We start from the raw sequence: 15,905 nt of genomic DNA on the forward strand, positions 1-15,905 counted from the left end.
TATATGTTGTGGAAATTACCATACTCAATTTTAAATGATTTGTTCATATATGTTTCATATCACTAAACTATAAACATTTTCAGGGCAGAGATTAGTCCTATTTACATTGTTATCACTAGGATAATATAGACATCAATGGATGGGTGTTTAGTGAATGAATGGATGAATAAATGATTTAGTATAAACTGATATGTGAAATTAGTTGTGAAATGCAAAATCAACCTATTGGCAGAAGCAGGTCCTTTGTCAGAGATGCCTGTGTTATTTTTATGGGGTGTTCTAATTCTCTTGACTTAAGACTCAAAGAAAGCTGGAAAATGCTCTCTTCTAGAGAGCCCAAGAGACTGACCATAATATATAAGGGAGAATGTGAAGAATGCATTTTTTAAAAATCAAAAAATATATACACTAAAACCTAAAGTTTTACAACAGCTCTTAGAGTTGCAAACAAACTAATTCTCAATATATACCAATCATTTTAAGTCACTGAGCACCAACTATGTGCTAAGCATTTTATCTGGAGACATGCATGTGGATACTCTATGGTCCCTGCTCTGAAGAGGTCATGGGATATTGGGCAAGATTGAAATGTAAGAAGGGGGTCATTAAAAAAGTGCCTACACATGCAAAGGGATTAGTCTATAGTCCTTTGATTTTATTATCTTTTTATAAGCACACACTGAGGAGTAGTTTTATTCCCATTTGTAGTTACAATATTAGGATGAGATTCAGTAACTTGTTCAAGGCAACCTAATAAAATGAGAGAGCCAATATTTAGAAATCCATTCTTTCATTTTTCTCTCTCTCCAGCCCCCAAACTATAAACGGCAATACCATGAGTCGAAAGAATTGACATAAGTCTATGCAAGGTGCTATGAGGGCAGGAGCAAAGCTCACTTGGAATAAGGAACTCTGCCTATATGGGATGCTATGATAAGGCTGTCATTGTGTCTGCACCCCTATTCTCCCCTGCTCTCCACTGGCGTGGCTATTCTGCAGGAGCATAGAATGGCTAGGAACTTGTGGAGTTGTGCAGATTTGGGCTTAATCCTGGTAAGTGTGGTAGATGTGTGACTGTGGAGAAGTTACTTAGTCCATCGGAGACTTTCTTTCCTGTCCATAAAATAGGAATATCCATGTGTACATGATATAGCTTTATGAGGATCACACATGAGATATGTTAAGCACTTAGTACAGTGCCTGGTGTAAATACCCTCTTGGCAAGTGGTGAGAGTTAGTCTAATGAAGTTTTCATTATAGCTATTTTGATTTGTGGTTGGTTGATCTGATTCTGTGGGTCTGGATAGGATGTTTTCCCAGAGATCCATGATATTGGCAGATACTCTTAGATATTTTTGTTAAAATAAGGAAAGGGACTTCCCTGGTGGTCCAGTGGTTGAGACTATGCACTCCAATGCAGGGGGTCCGGGTTCGATCCCTGGTCAGGGAACTAGACATTGCATGCTGCAACTAAGAGCCCGCATGCTGCAACTAAAAGATCCTGCATGCTGCAACTAAGGAATCCCTCATGCTGCAACTAAAACATCCTGCACACGGCAACAAAGATCCCGCATGTTGCAACCAGGACATGGTGCAGCCAAATAAATAAATTAATAAATAAATATTAAAATAAGGGGAATCTTGGAGCATCTTTTCTCACCTGACCAGTGATTACAGACTTTAAATTTCAGACCACATCTCCAGGAATGAGGTATTAAATATCCTTTAGAATCCCAGACCCACACTTTATGATCTATTTTTTTCCACATTCAGAGACAAGAAATCGTTCATGAATGAAGGCTTTGCTTCACATCATGGGGCAATTTCTCCCCAGCCTCTCTGGTAATCATCTTTCGCCTGTAGTTCTAGTGAAGCAAGCAGCATTGGCTCAGTTTGCTAGGAAAAGTATTCCCTAAGCATGTATTCTTCACAGCATTAAAAATAGAGTGTTTGATCAGGGCTCTTTAGGCACATTTACTGGTTAATACTTTTACTCAGCCCGTGAATCTGAACAGAAATAGTTAATTTTCAGAAGGCTGTAAATAAAAAAAAAAAATTCAGTGCTTATTTCCACCCCAATCCTGGCCTCATCCCAGCCAAAACTGGATCTTCAAAAATCTAGAATATTAGAGGTCTGAGGGTCTGCCTTCAATTCTCCTGGGCAGCAGGACAAGGAGGGAGGTCAGAGCTCAGAATCCTGACTCCAGATAACAAGAGTGGCACAAGAAACATAGGAGAAAAGACATGAATTCACTAAAGAGTGACAGCCGGAGCAGGCACTTACCAGATGAACTGGGGAGGAAATGTCTTAGAAGGCCTTCAGAACGTGGAGGAAAAGGAGCAGTTAATCCGAAATACAAAATTGAAAGGCACGGCAGATGCACGATTCTAGTCTTTCAGAGAAGATTCCTTCCAGAATTCAAAAGCATCTAAAAGAAGCAAGACAATTGGTTGCTGGGCTCAATATGTAAACACAGTGCTGGTTGACACAGTGAAGATGTTTGTTAGAAAAGTTAATGCAATGTCAGGGTGGAAGATCAATGTTTAACCTGATTTCATTGCAATTATTGGCCTGCCTTGGAATACAGAATGGAAAATTAGCAAACCAGAAAAAGGAACATGTAAGGGACTTTTTCATAAGCAAGCTGTCAAATCATGGACACTGATATTTGTGATTAAAAAACAAGTCAAGAATTACTTGCATTTTTAGTTAATGCATGCCCTTATAATGTATATGCACATATTTTTATTAATTTGTGGAATATATTGAAATTTCTATTTGCCGCAATATCCAGGTAAGGTCACAGAATGTTAGAGATTCACTGAGTTTAGTTCTCTGATTTTACAGATTAAACCCTAGGGAACAGAGCTGCCACATGACTTTCTGGAAGTTAGTCAAGTGGAAGTAAGGTCACTGAAGTGCAATGACTCATTTTACAGGTGAAGAAAGAGGGGCAGGAGACCAGTGGAAAGATTGTTGCCTGAGCCATGACTCCAGTCTTGTGTTATTACCTGATGAACCTGTGCTTGATATATGAGGCTTTCTCACTGTAAAAATTCCCTTAGAATTCTTTGATGAAAATATCCTGTGAGTGTTATTTAATCCTCATCATACTGTACACAAAATAAAGATCATTTTCCACAGTATAAAAATCAAAATATATACATGATTGCTGGACACAGAGATGAGTTAAAAGAGCTTTTTGATGCCTCCACATGAACTCTAGCTTCTCTTTTTACTTGATAATTTGGATAAAATCTAACGAAGTTACTGTAATCTTTTTCTACAGTGATTATTAAAGCTGATATTTCAGTCTATATTTAAGAAATTCTTACTGGGAAAGGAAACTAAGAAGTGTTTTGTTTTGTTTCCATTGTATCATACTTCAGAAAGAGGAACACTCAGAAAAAAAAATGCTGTGTTTCCTGGGCATGAGGACGCCTGTTCAGGGCCCTGGGAGAGTGAAGCGCGCGCTTCTGTACAGCAGTCCAGGGTTGACGTCACAAAGCCCCTGCTGCAGAGCTGGGCCCACCCGCGGAGCATACTCTCATCCCAGGCACGATTAGTACAACCCCCAGTGCAGCTGTCCATTGAGGGTGACCAATTGAAAAACAAGGAGTCAGCCAATTAATTACACTGTCAGCAATAAATGTAACAATGGGCTGTAGTGGCAATTCCGTCCCGTGATGCATCCAGGCAGCCATCTGTACGTCTGTCTTCCCCGTCCACTGGGCACTTGTTGCTGCAGAATTGGTTTAGGCAAGTGGCTTAGCTTGTCAGGTAGCAGGCAGGAACTGCCTCTCCTCCTCTGTGAGGCTGTCTTCATTAAGTTTTACCTCTATCAGAGGAATCAACTATGACTACAAATTGTGGATTCAGCAACAGCCCTGGCCCTAATGATAAATAAGCAGATCACTAATTCAATCTTGTGTTTATTCATTTACTAACATTTGTTGAGAGACTTCTGTCTACCAGGCACACACCAGAGAAGTAAGTATGTGAAGAGAACTGAGTCCACCTATACAGCAAAAGTTAATGTACGTTGACATAGCATCACTAGGGATATCTGTGTATTTTGTGGCCAATGCACTGGATAGCTGTCCCTTAGAAAATTCCATTTTTATGACCCATGTGGACAATTAAAATTGCTGAGTTCTTCCTTTTTCCCCCAACTGTTTTTGCTACTCCTTTTTCTTTGAATTCTTTGAATCAGTTTTGAAGATGCTTATTTAAAAAATTAGAATAGAAAGGCAGCACAGAGAAGTCTTATCTAATACTTGTCAAATTAAGAACAGTGAAGCCTGTTACTTTATGTTATTGATTAACATCCCCTTAGCCAAAAATGTGAATTGCTGGTTTGATAACCATATCTTAATTTCAACTTGATTTCATCAAATTCCAGAGGGATATCACTCCAGTCCCACTCCTCAGTACCAGCGCATACCTGAAAATCATTTAGATTGTTCTCCTGTTCATGCTCAGAGGGAGCATTTAGAGTTTAGGATTAAAACAGCGGAAGAGCTCTGAACAAACATTACTCTAAGACGATGACTTCTATTTCTACTTTCCATTGGATCATCTTTCTTTTTCTATGGCTCTATTTCTAATCTTTTTCCCCCATTACTAACCAGATCTGGGCTTCTCATCTCTAATACCTAGCCATAAATGTGAAGCACAAGTAAGTATTTTAAATGAATGAAGCTGAAAATTTCCTGTACTTAATATTAAAAAGCAGATGAGACACATGTTCTATATGTGTCTTTTGCTAGAGGTTCCCCGCTGCAACCTTTTTTCTTTTTTTTTTAACAGATCAGAGCTTTTTGCTAAAATGAACAGGAAGCAGAAGGAGAACCAGGAGGAGAAGAATGGGAATTTCAGTCAATCTCCCTGGAGTCCATTTTGCCCCAAATAGGTTTTATGCTGAGTTGACATTTTAAATACAACCTATTACTCTGATGAGAGGAAGAGAACACACTGACATGGGATTTGATGCAAAATGTAGATTTGGGTGGAAATGAGTTTTAATGATGCTGTAGTAACTGTCTTGTTCTTTGAACATTCCTTTCAGGGAATAATGAAAATAAAAATAACCTTTTATTTCTTTCCTCCTTTCTTTCTTGCCTCTGTCTCTCTCTTTTCATCCTTTCCACCCTTCCTTTCTTCCATTTTTTCTTTTACCTCATGTCTTTAAGCACTTAGCATGTGTCAAGACTGTGCTAGATGCTGGTGAAAAGGAATGACATGGCCTGTGCCCTCAAAGACCTTATAGTACAGTTGGGAAGACTGACAAGTCAAAAAGCAATTTTGGACTTCCCTGGTGGCTCAATTGGCAGAATCTGCCTGCCAATGCAGGGGCATGGGTTCAATTCCCTGGTCCAGGAAGATCCCACATGCCACGGAGCAACTAAGCCCATGTGCCACAACTACTGAGCCTTTTCTCTGGAGCCCTTGAGCCACAACTACTGAACCTGCATGCTGCAACTACTGAGGCCCGCATGCCTAGAGCCCGTGCTCTGCAACAAGAGAAGCCACCGCAATAAGAAGCACGCGCACCGCAACGAAGAGCAGCCCCGCCCCTTGCTGCAACTAGAGAAAGCCCGTACTCAGCAACAAAGATCCAACAGAGCCAGAAATAGATAAATTAATTAAATTTTTAAAAAAAGCAATACCAATTCCTTGTTTAAGGGCCCTCTACCAGGATTTTATAAGAGAGATGGTCTGGGCTTCCCTGGTGGTGCAGTGGTTGGGAGTCCGCCTGCCGATGCAGGGGACACGGGCTCATGCCCCGGTCCGGGAAGATCCCACATGCCGCGGAGCAGCTGGGCCCATGAGCCATGGCCCCGGAGCCTGTGTTCTGCAATGGGAGAGGCCACAACAGTGAGAGGCCCGCGTACCGCAAAAAACAAAAAGAGATGCTCTTTTATAAGAGAGGTGCCTAACCTAGACTCGGCAGAGTCCCCTAAGCAGAACTCAGAAGATATTTTCAATTTAGAACTCAGAAGATTGATTAAGCACTAGTTAGGTAAATAGAAATGTGAATTATTTCAGGGCATTGGAAATATCAGAAACAAGTCCACAGAGCAAAGAGAGAACGCAGGACTTTCAAGATGTCTTTTTCCTGTCACCTTTCCCCCACCTAATTATGGAAAATCTTGTGAGTTCTAGGAGTGTGTGTCTACGTGTCTGTCTGTCTAGAATAAAGAGAATTACACTTGTCTAGAGAATGTAGGATTGTCTGAGAATTCTGCTTTGAAATTTCTGGAGAGGAGAAAGGAGTATATACGGATGATATAATAAAAACTACTATTTACTTGGTGCTTTAAGATGTGACAATCACTGTGTTAAATTATTTATTGTAATTTTAATTTAGAAATGTATTACTACTACTACTACTGCTACTACTACCACTACTACTACTACTACTACTACTACTATTATTATTTGGTTTATAAACAAAGAAGTTAAAGCTTTGAGGGTTTAAGCAACTTGCCCAAGGTGCCATTGAGGCAGGTCTCAAATCCACCTGTTTGGTTTGATAATCTACCCTTTTCGTATCTTATACTGCCTTGTGAAAATAAAAAAAAAAATAAAGATCTAAAAGAGCAAAAACAGGGCTTCCCTGGTGGTGCAGTGGTTGAGAGTCCACCTGCCGATGCAGGGGACATGGGTTCGTGCCCCGGTCCGGGAAGATCCCACATGCTGCGGAGCGGCTGGGCCCGTGAGCCATGGCCGCTGAGCCTGCACGTCCGGAGCCTGTGCGCCACAACGGGAGAGGCCACAACAGTGAGAGGCCCACGTACTGCAAAAAAAAAAAAAAAAAAAAAAAAAGAGCAAAAACAAAGACACAAACATACTTAGGAGGAGGAGCGGAAACAGTAGCCATATAACACTTCCCTGTACGCTCGACATGTAAGGCCCTGTGCAGGGTACCTTGGCAAATATATGAAATAATTATATAATTATTTTATTTTTATATAAAATGGTCTTATCTCTAATATTTTACAGTTTAGAATGTGGAGATGAGAAGTATATATATAAAATAACTCATAATACTGAGGAGTAATGATCATAAATAACATTTGAACTGTAATTTTCAATTTCTAAAATCATCTTCACATAAATGTATTATTTTATAAAAGTATGTAAGATGGTTATGTTATTCAGTTTTGGCTGAAACTACGCTATGTGACAATCCTCAAATGTCAATGGCTTATAACCTCAAGCATTTTTTCTCTTGACATTTGATCTGTGGGTTGGTTTTGTTTCTCTGATCTCATGTGGGCTTGCCTGGCTTTGAGTGGGTTACTCTCGACTGCAGCCTTCCATTTAGGTTTGGTTCAGCTTCATTCATTTGTCTTCATTCTGAGGCCCAGGATAAAGTTATAGCTTCTTGGGGCATGTTATTCACAGAGTGGATCATAGGAGCACAAAGGAAGGCAAATAGAACCATGGAAGCATGCTTAAAGTATCTGCTCACGTCATGTCTCTTAACCTTCCATCAGCCAAATCAAGTCACATGGCCAAGGCCAACATCAGTGGGAAGAGGAAGTGTGTTCCACCCACAGTGGCAAGCAATGCAAAGTCACAAGGCAAAGGATGTGGATGTATCATCCTACTGCAGGGAGGAAAAGAAATGAAGACAATAGTCCTACAAATGAGGACAGAAATCCAAGAGTTTAAGTGGCCTGCTCCTGACCACACAGTTAATAAGTAGAGGAGCTGGGATTCAGGTCTTCATCTTTGGGTTCCAACGTGTATGTGCAAAGTGCTCTAAAAAGGGAAAATGATTACTTAAGCCCAGGGAGTCTAAAAACTTTTCTGGAAAGGTGAGATTTGATATAGATATAGATATCATTTGATATAGATATGAAAATATATATAGATATTAATAGGTTAATTATACATGATTGTTTACCTGAGACAGTCCCTGAGTAATCACTTCTCTTCTTACCTGCCTCACCCCAACCCCACCAAAGGGTTCCCGTTTGGAAGATAAATTGTACAGTCACTTTAGGTTCTAAGAAGTGGATCAGAATAAGAAGTGTGTTCCACTGAAGTAGAACCTTGTGTATAATTCCTGAAAAAAGGCAAAAATACACATGGTATATTCAAAGGCAATGAAGAGACTAGTTTGTTTGGTATGGAGGCTACAAGTTGGGGAGTATTTGGAGAAATTTATTGGTGACACAGCTGAGACCAATTTGTTGGTTGCCAGAGAGAGAAGATGGGGTTTATTTTCATAGTAGCCACTGAAAATATAGGAGCAGGATGGTGACAATATTACAGGTGGTGATTTAGAAAGATAAATGTAGGACAAGTTGAATAAAAGTGTACGGTAAAGGAACCAGTTATTAAACAAAATCAGTAGTCTTGATATGAGTCCATGATAGTCCATACCAAATATACCACTCAAGTGGAAATGTAGAGAAGGCAGTTGAATATATGGAACTGGAGCTCAAGGAGAGGTCTATGCTAGAAGTATGATTTTGAGAGTCTAGTCTTGACATTTAATGTGTGACCTTATACAAGTTACTTAACCACTTGAAACTTCAGGGTCTTTTTTGTCCAATTTCTTAAGAAAAAATAAAAGTCACACTTCCATGAAATAGCATGGGTCCACTCCTCCAAAAAGAGTTAGCTATGATTATTCATTTCTACATTAAGCAAGCAAACATTTATTGTATTCCTGCTATTGGCAGGAACATTGAGTTATTGGCACTGGAGGATTTTCTCTGAGGAATGCATTGCTCACTAGAAGTAGTTCTACTCTTAGGAGCTTATGGTCTAGGAGAGATACACTTGATAAGCCAAAATATACAAAACACGGGGACAGAAAAACACTGTTGAATTTTCGGGTGGGAGTTATTTCCAGTTGTGGGAAGCATTTACAAAGAAGGAAGCAAATGAGTTGGGCCCTGCTGAATTATTGGTATCTGGATATAGAAAGAAGATGGGATAGAACATGTGTAACAGAATGACCAATATAATAATAACATTTTGGAGGGAGGAGGAAGATGGCGGAAGAGTAAGACGTGGAGATCACCTTCCTCCCCACAGATACACCAGAAATACATCTACACGTGGAACAGCTCCTACAGAACACCTACTGAACATTGGCAGAAGACCTCAGACCTCCCAAAAGGCAAGAAATTCCCCACGTACCTGGGTAGGGCAAAAGAAAAAAGAAAACAGAGACAAAAGAATAGCGAAGGGACCTGCACCAGTGGGAGGGAGCTGTGAAGGAGGAAAAGTTTCCACACACTAGGAAGCCCCTTCGTGGGCAGAGACTGTGGGTGGTGGAGGGGGAGAGCTTCGGAAGCCGAGCACAGCAACAGGGGTGCAGAGGGCAAAGCGTGGAGATTCCCGCATAGAGGATCAGTGCCGACAGGCACTCACCAGCCCAAGAGGCTTGTCTGCTCAACCGCCGGGGCATGTGGGGATGGAGCTGAGGCTCAGGCTTCCGTCCAGAGCTCACAGGGAGAGGACTGCCAGTGTGAACAGAGCCTGCAGGGGTTAGTGCACCACGGCTAGCCGGGAGGGAGTCCGGGAAAAGTCTGGAGCTGCCGAAGAGTCAAGAGACTTTTTCTTCCCTCTTTGTTTCCTGGTGCATGAGGAGAGGGGATTAAGAGCGCTGCTTAAAGGAGCTCCAGAGACGGGCGCGAGCCGCAGCTAAGAGCGCGGACCCCAGAGACGGGCGGGAGATGCTAAGGCTGCTGCTGCCGCCACCAAGAAGCCTGTGTGCGAGCACAGGTCACTGTCCACACCTCCCTTCCGGGGAGCCTGTGCAGCCCACCACTGCCAGGGTCCCGGGATCCAGGGACAACTTCCCTGGGAGAACGCATGGTGGGCCTCAGGCTGGTGCAATGTCACTGGCCTCTGCTGCCGCAGGCTCGCCCCACATCTGTACCCCTCCCTCCCCCTGGCCTGAGTGAGCTGGTGCCCCTGAATCAGCAGCTCCTTTAACCCCGTCCTGTCTGAGCTAAGAAAAGACACCCTCCAGCGACCTACATGCAGAAGCGGAGCCAAATCCAAAGCTGAGCCCCGGGAGCTGTGAGAACAAAGAAGAGAAAGGGAAATCTCTCCTAGCAGTCTCAGGAGCAGTGGATTAAATCTCCACAATCAACTTGATGTACCCTGCATCTGTGGAGTACCTGAATAGACAACAAATCATCCCAAATTGAGGAGGTGGACTTTGAGAACAAGATATATTTTTTTTTCCCCTTTTCCTCTTTTTGTGAGTGTGTATGTGCATTCTTCTCTGTGAGATTTTGTCTGTATAGCTTTGCTTTCACCATTTGTCCTAGGGTTCTGTCCATCCGTTTTTTCTTACTTAAAAACTATTTTTTCTTAATTATTTTTTATTTTAATAACTTTATATTTTATCTTATTTTATTTTATCCTCTTTCTTTCTTTCTTTCTACTATTTCTCCCTTTTATTCTGAGCCGGGTGGATGAAAGGTTCTTGGTGCTGCAGCCAGGAGTCAGTGCTGTGCCTCTGAGGTGGGAGAGCCAACTTCAGGACACTGGTCCAAAAGAGACCTCCCAGCTCCACGTAATGTCAAATGGCGAAAATCTCCCAGAGATCTTCATCTCAAAACCAAGACACAGCTTCACTCAACAACCAGCAAGTTACAGTGCTAGACACTCTATAACAAACAACTAGCAAGCCAGGAACACAGCCTCATCCATTAGCAGAGAGGCTGCCTAAAATAATAATAAGGCCACAGACACCCCAAAACACACCAAGAGACGTGGACCTGCCCACCAGAAAGACAAGATCCAGCCTCATCCACCAGAACACAAGCACTAGTCCCCTCCACCAGGAAGCCTACACAACCCACTGAACCAACCTTAGCCACTGGGGACAGACAACAAAACAACAGGAACTACGAACCTGCAGCCTGCAAAAAGGAGACCCCAAACACAGTAAGATAAGCAAAATGAGAAGACAGAAAAACACACAGCACATGAAGGAGCAAGATAAAAACCCACCAGACCTAACAAATGAAGAGGAAATAGGCAGTCTGCCTAAAAAGGAATTCAGAATAATGACAGTAAACATGATTCACAATCTTGGAAATAGAACAGAGAAAATGCAAGAAACATTCAACAAGGACCTAGAAGAACTAAAGAGGAAACAAGCAATGATGAACAACAAAATAAATGAAAATAAAAATACTCTAGATGGGATCAATAGCAGAATAACTGAGGCAGAAGAACGGAGAAGTGACCTGAAAGATAAAATAGTGGAAATAACTACTGCAGAGTAGAATAAAGAAAAAAGAATGAAAAGAACTGAGGACAGTCTCAGAGACCTCTGGGACAACATTAAATGCACTAACATTCGAATTATAGGGGTTCCAGAAGAAGAAGAGAAAAAGAAAGGGACTGAGAAAATATTTGAAGAGATTATAGTTGAAAACTTCCTTAATACGGGAAAGAAAATAGTTAATCAAGTCTGGAAAGCACAGAGAGTCCCATACAGGATAAATCCAAGGAGAAACATGCCAAGACACATATTAATCAAACTATCAAAAATTAAATACAAAGAGAACATATTAAAAGCAGCAAGGGAAAAACAACACACAAGGGAATCCCCAGAAGGTTAACAGCTGATCTTTCAGCAGAAACTCTGCAAGCCAGAAGGCAGTGGCAGGACATATTTAAAGTGATGAAGGAGAAAAACCTACAACCAAGATTACTCTACCCAGCAAGGATCTCATTCAGATTTGATGGAGAAATTAAAACATTAACAGACAAGCAAAAGCTGAGAGAGTTCAGCACCACCAAACCAGCTTTACAACAAATGCTAAAGGAAACTTCTCTAGGCATGAAACACAATGGAAAGAAAAGACCTACAATAACAAACCCAAAACAATTAAGAAAATGGGAATAGGAAGATACATATCGATAATTACCTTAAATGTAAATGGATTAAATGCTCCCACCAAAAGACATAGACTGGCTGAATGGATACAAAAACAAGACCCATATACATGCTGCCTACAAGAGACCCATTTCAGACCTAGGGACACATACAGACTGAAAGTGAGAGGATGGAAAAAGATATTCCATGCAAATGGAAATCAAAAGAAACCTGGAGTCGGAATTCCCATATCAGACAAGTAGACTTTAAAATAAAGATTATTGCAAGAGACAAAGAAGGACACTATATAATGATCAAGGGATCGATCCAAGAAGACGATATAACGATTGTAACTATTTATGCACCCAACATAGGAGCACTTCAATACATAAGGCAAATACTAACAGCCATAAAAGGGGAAATCAACAGTAACACATTCATTCAGTAGGGGACTTTAACACCCTGCTTTCACCAATGGAAAGATCATTCAAAATGAAAATAAATAAGAAAACACAAGCTTTAAATGATACATTAAACAAGATGCACTTAATTGATATTTATAGGTCATCCCATCCAAAAACAACAGAATACACATTTTTCTCAAGTGCTCATGGAACATTTTCCAGGACAGATCATATCTTGGGTCACAAATCAAGCTTTGGAAAATTTAAGAGAATTGAATTTTTACGAAGTATCTTTTCTGACCACAATGCTATGAGACTAGAAATCAATTACAGGAAAAGATCTGTAAAAAAATACAAACACATGGAGGCTAAACAATACACTATTTAATAACGAAGTGACCACTGAAGAAATCAAAGAGGAAATCAAAAAATACCTGGAAAAAATTGACAATGGAGACACAACGACCCAAAACCTATGGGATGCAGCCAAAGCAGTTTTAAGAGGGAAGTTTATAGCAATGCAATCCTATCTTAAGAAACAGGAAACATCTCAAATAAAAAATCTAACCTTTCACCTAAAGCAATCAGAGAAAGAAGAACAACAACAACAAAAAAACCCAAAGTTAGCAGAAGGAAAGAAATCATAAAGATCAGATCAGAAATAAATGCAAAAGAAATGAAGGAAATGATAGCAAAGATCAATAAAACTAAAAGCTGGTTCTTTGAGAAGATAAACAAAATTGATAACCATTAGCCAGACTCATCAAGAAAATAAGGGAGAAGACTCAAATGAATAGAATTAGAAAAGAAAAAGGGGAAGTAACAACTGACACTGCAGAAATACAAAAGATCATGAGAGATTACTACAGGCAACTCTATGCCAATAAAATGGACAACCTAGAAGAAATGGACAAATTCTTAGAAATGCACAACCTGCCAAGACTGAATCAGGGAGAAATAGAAAATATGAACAGACCAATCACAAGCACTGAAATTGAAACTGTGATTAAAAATCTTCCAACAAACAAAAGCCCAGGACCAGATGGCTTCACAGGTGAATTCTATCAAACATTTAGAGAAGAGTTAACACCTGTCCTTCTCAAACTCTTCCAAAATATAGCAGAGGGAGGAACACTCCCAAACTCCTTCTACGAGGCCACCATCACCTTGATACCAAAACCAGACAAGGATGTCACAAAGAAAGAAAACTACAGGCCAATATCACTGATGAGCATAGATGCAAAAATCCTCACAAAATAATAGCAAACAAAATCGAACAGCAAATTAAAAGGATCATACAGCATGATCAAGTGAGGTTTATTCCAGGAATGCAAGGACTTTTCAATATATGCAAATCAATCAACGTGATAAACCATATTAACAAATTGAAGGAGAAAAACCATATGATCATCTCAATGGATGCAGAGAAAGCTTTCGACTAAATTCAACACCCATTTATGATAAAAACTCTGCAGAAAGTAGACATAGAGGGAACTTTCCTCAACATAATAAAGGCCATATATGACAAACCCACAGCCAACATCATCCTCAATGGTGAAAAACTGAAACCATTACCAATAAGATCAGGAACAAGACAAGGTTGCCCACTCTCAGCACTCTTTTTTTTTTTTTTTTGCCGTATGCCGGCCTCTCACTGTTGTGGTCTCTCCCATTGTGGAGCACAGGCTCTGGATGCGCAGGCTCAGTGGCCACGGCTCACAGGCCCAGCTGCGGCACGTCATGTGGGATCCTCCTGGACCGGGGCATGAACCCATGTCCCCTGCATCGGCAGGCCGACTCTCAACCACTGCACCACCAAGGAAGCCCCATCACCACCCTTATTCAACATAGTTTTGGAAGTTTTAGCCACAGCAATCAGAGAAGAAAAGGAAATAAAAGGAATACAAATTGGAAAAGAAGTAAAGCTGTCACTGTTTACAGATGACATGATACTATACATAGAGAATCCTAAAGATGCTACCAGAAAACTACTAGAGCTAAGCAATGAATTTGGTAAAGTAACAGGATACAAAATTAATGCACAGAAATCTTTGGCATTCCTATACACTAATGATGAAAAATCTGAAAGTGACATTAAGAAAATTCTCCCATTTACCATTGCAAAAAAGAATAAAATATCTAGGAATAAACTTACCTAAGGAGACAAAAAACCTGTATGCAGAAAATTATAAGACACTGATGAAAGAAATTAAAGATGATACAAATAGGTGGAGAGATATACCATGTTCTTGGATCGGAAGAATCAACACTGTGAAAATGACTCTACTACCCAAAGCAATCTACAGATTCAATGCAATCCCTATCAAACTACCACTGGCATTTTTCACAGAACTAGAACAAAAAATTTCACAATTTGTATGGAAATACAAAAGACCCTGAATAGCCAAAGCAATCTTGAGAAAGAAAAATGGAGCTGGAATCAGGATCCCTGACTTCAGACTATACTACAAAGCTACAGTAATCAAGACAGTTTGGTACTGGCAGAAAACAGAAATATAGATCAATGGAACAGGATAGAAAGCCCAGAGATAAACCCACGTACATATGGTCACCTTATCTTTGATAAAGGAGGCAGGAATATACAGTGGAGAAAGGACAGCCTCTTCAATAAGTGGTGCTGGGAAAACTGGACAGGTATATGTAAAAGAATGAGATTAGAACACTCCCTAACACCATACAGAAAAGTAAGCTCAAAATGGATTAAAGACCTAAATGTAGGGCCAGAAACTATCAAACTCATAGAGGAAAACACAGGCAGAACACACTATGACATACATCACAGCAAGGTCCTTTTTGACCTACCTCCTAGAGAAACGGAAATAAAAACAAAAATAAACAAATGGGACCTAATGTAACTTCAAAGCTTTTGCACAACAAAGGAAACCAGAAACAATACCAAAAGACAACCCTCAGAATGGGAGAAAATATTTGCAAATGAAGCAACTGACAAAGGATTAATCTCCAAAATCTACAAGCAGCTCATGCAGCTCAATAACAAAAAAACAAACAACCCAATCCAAAAATGGGCAGAAGACCTAAATAATCATCTCTCCAAAGAAGATATACAGACTGCCAACAAACACATGAAAGAATGCTCAACATCATTAATCATTAGAGAAATGCAAATCAAAATTACAATGAGATATCATCTCACACCAGTCAGAAAGGCCATCATCAAAAAATCTAGAAACAATAAATGCTGGAGAGGGTGTGGAGAAAGGGAACACTCTTGCACTGCTGGTGGCAATGTGAATTGGTACAGCCACTATGGAGAACAGTATGGAGGTTCCTTAAAAAACTACAAATAGAACTACCATATGACCCAGCAATCCCACAACTGGGCATATACACGAGAAAACCATAATTCAAAAAGGGACATGTACCAAAATGTTCATTGCAGCTCTATTTACAATAGCCAGGAGATGGAAGCAACCTAAGTGTCCATCATCAGATGAATGGATAAAGAAGATGTGGCACATATATACAATGGAATATTACTCAGCCATAAAAAATGAAATTGAGTTATTTGTAGTGAAGTGGATGGAGCTAAATTTTGTCATACAGAGTGAAGTAAGTCTGAAAGACAAATACCATATGCTAACACCTATATATG

At 40.3% G+C, this 15,905-nt stretch overlaps 1 long non-coding RNA gene across 2 annotated transcripts in view; it reads right to left on the reverse strand.

The window, feature by feature from the left end:
* LOC132597335 (uncharacterized) overlaps positions 1–15,905 on the reverse strand; it is a 308,349-nt gene that overhangs the window by 129,757 nt on the left and 162,687 nt on the right. For both annotated transcript variants that reach the window (XR_009563958.1, XR_009563959.1), the window contains exon 2: positions 2,285–2,429. This is a non-coding gene — a long non-coding RNA (uncharacterized lncRNA). The remainder of the gene's footprint in view (positions 1–2,284; positions 2,430–15,905) is intronic.

This window comes from Globicephala melas, chromosome 5 (genome assembly GCF_963455315.2).
Source record: "Globicephala melas chromosome 5, mGloMel1.2, whole genome shotgun sequence".
In the NCBI taxonomy this organism is placed as follows: Eukaryota; Metazoa; Chordata; class Mammalia; order Artiodactyla; family Delphinidae; genus Globicephala; species Globicephala melas.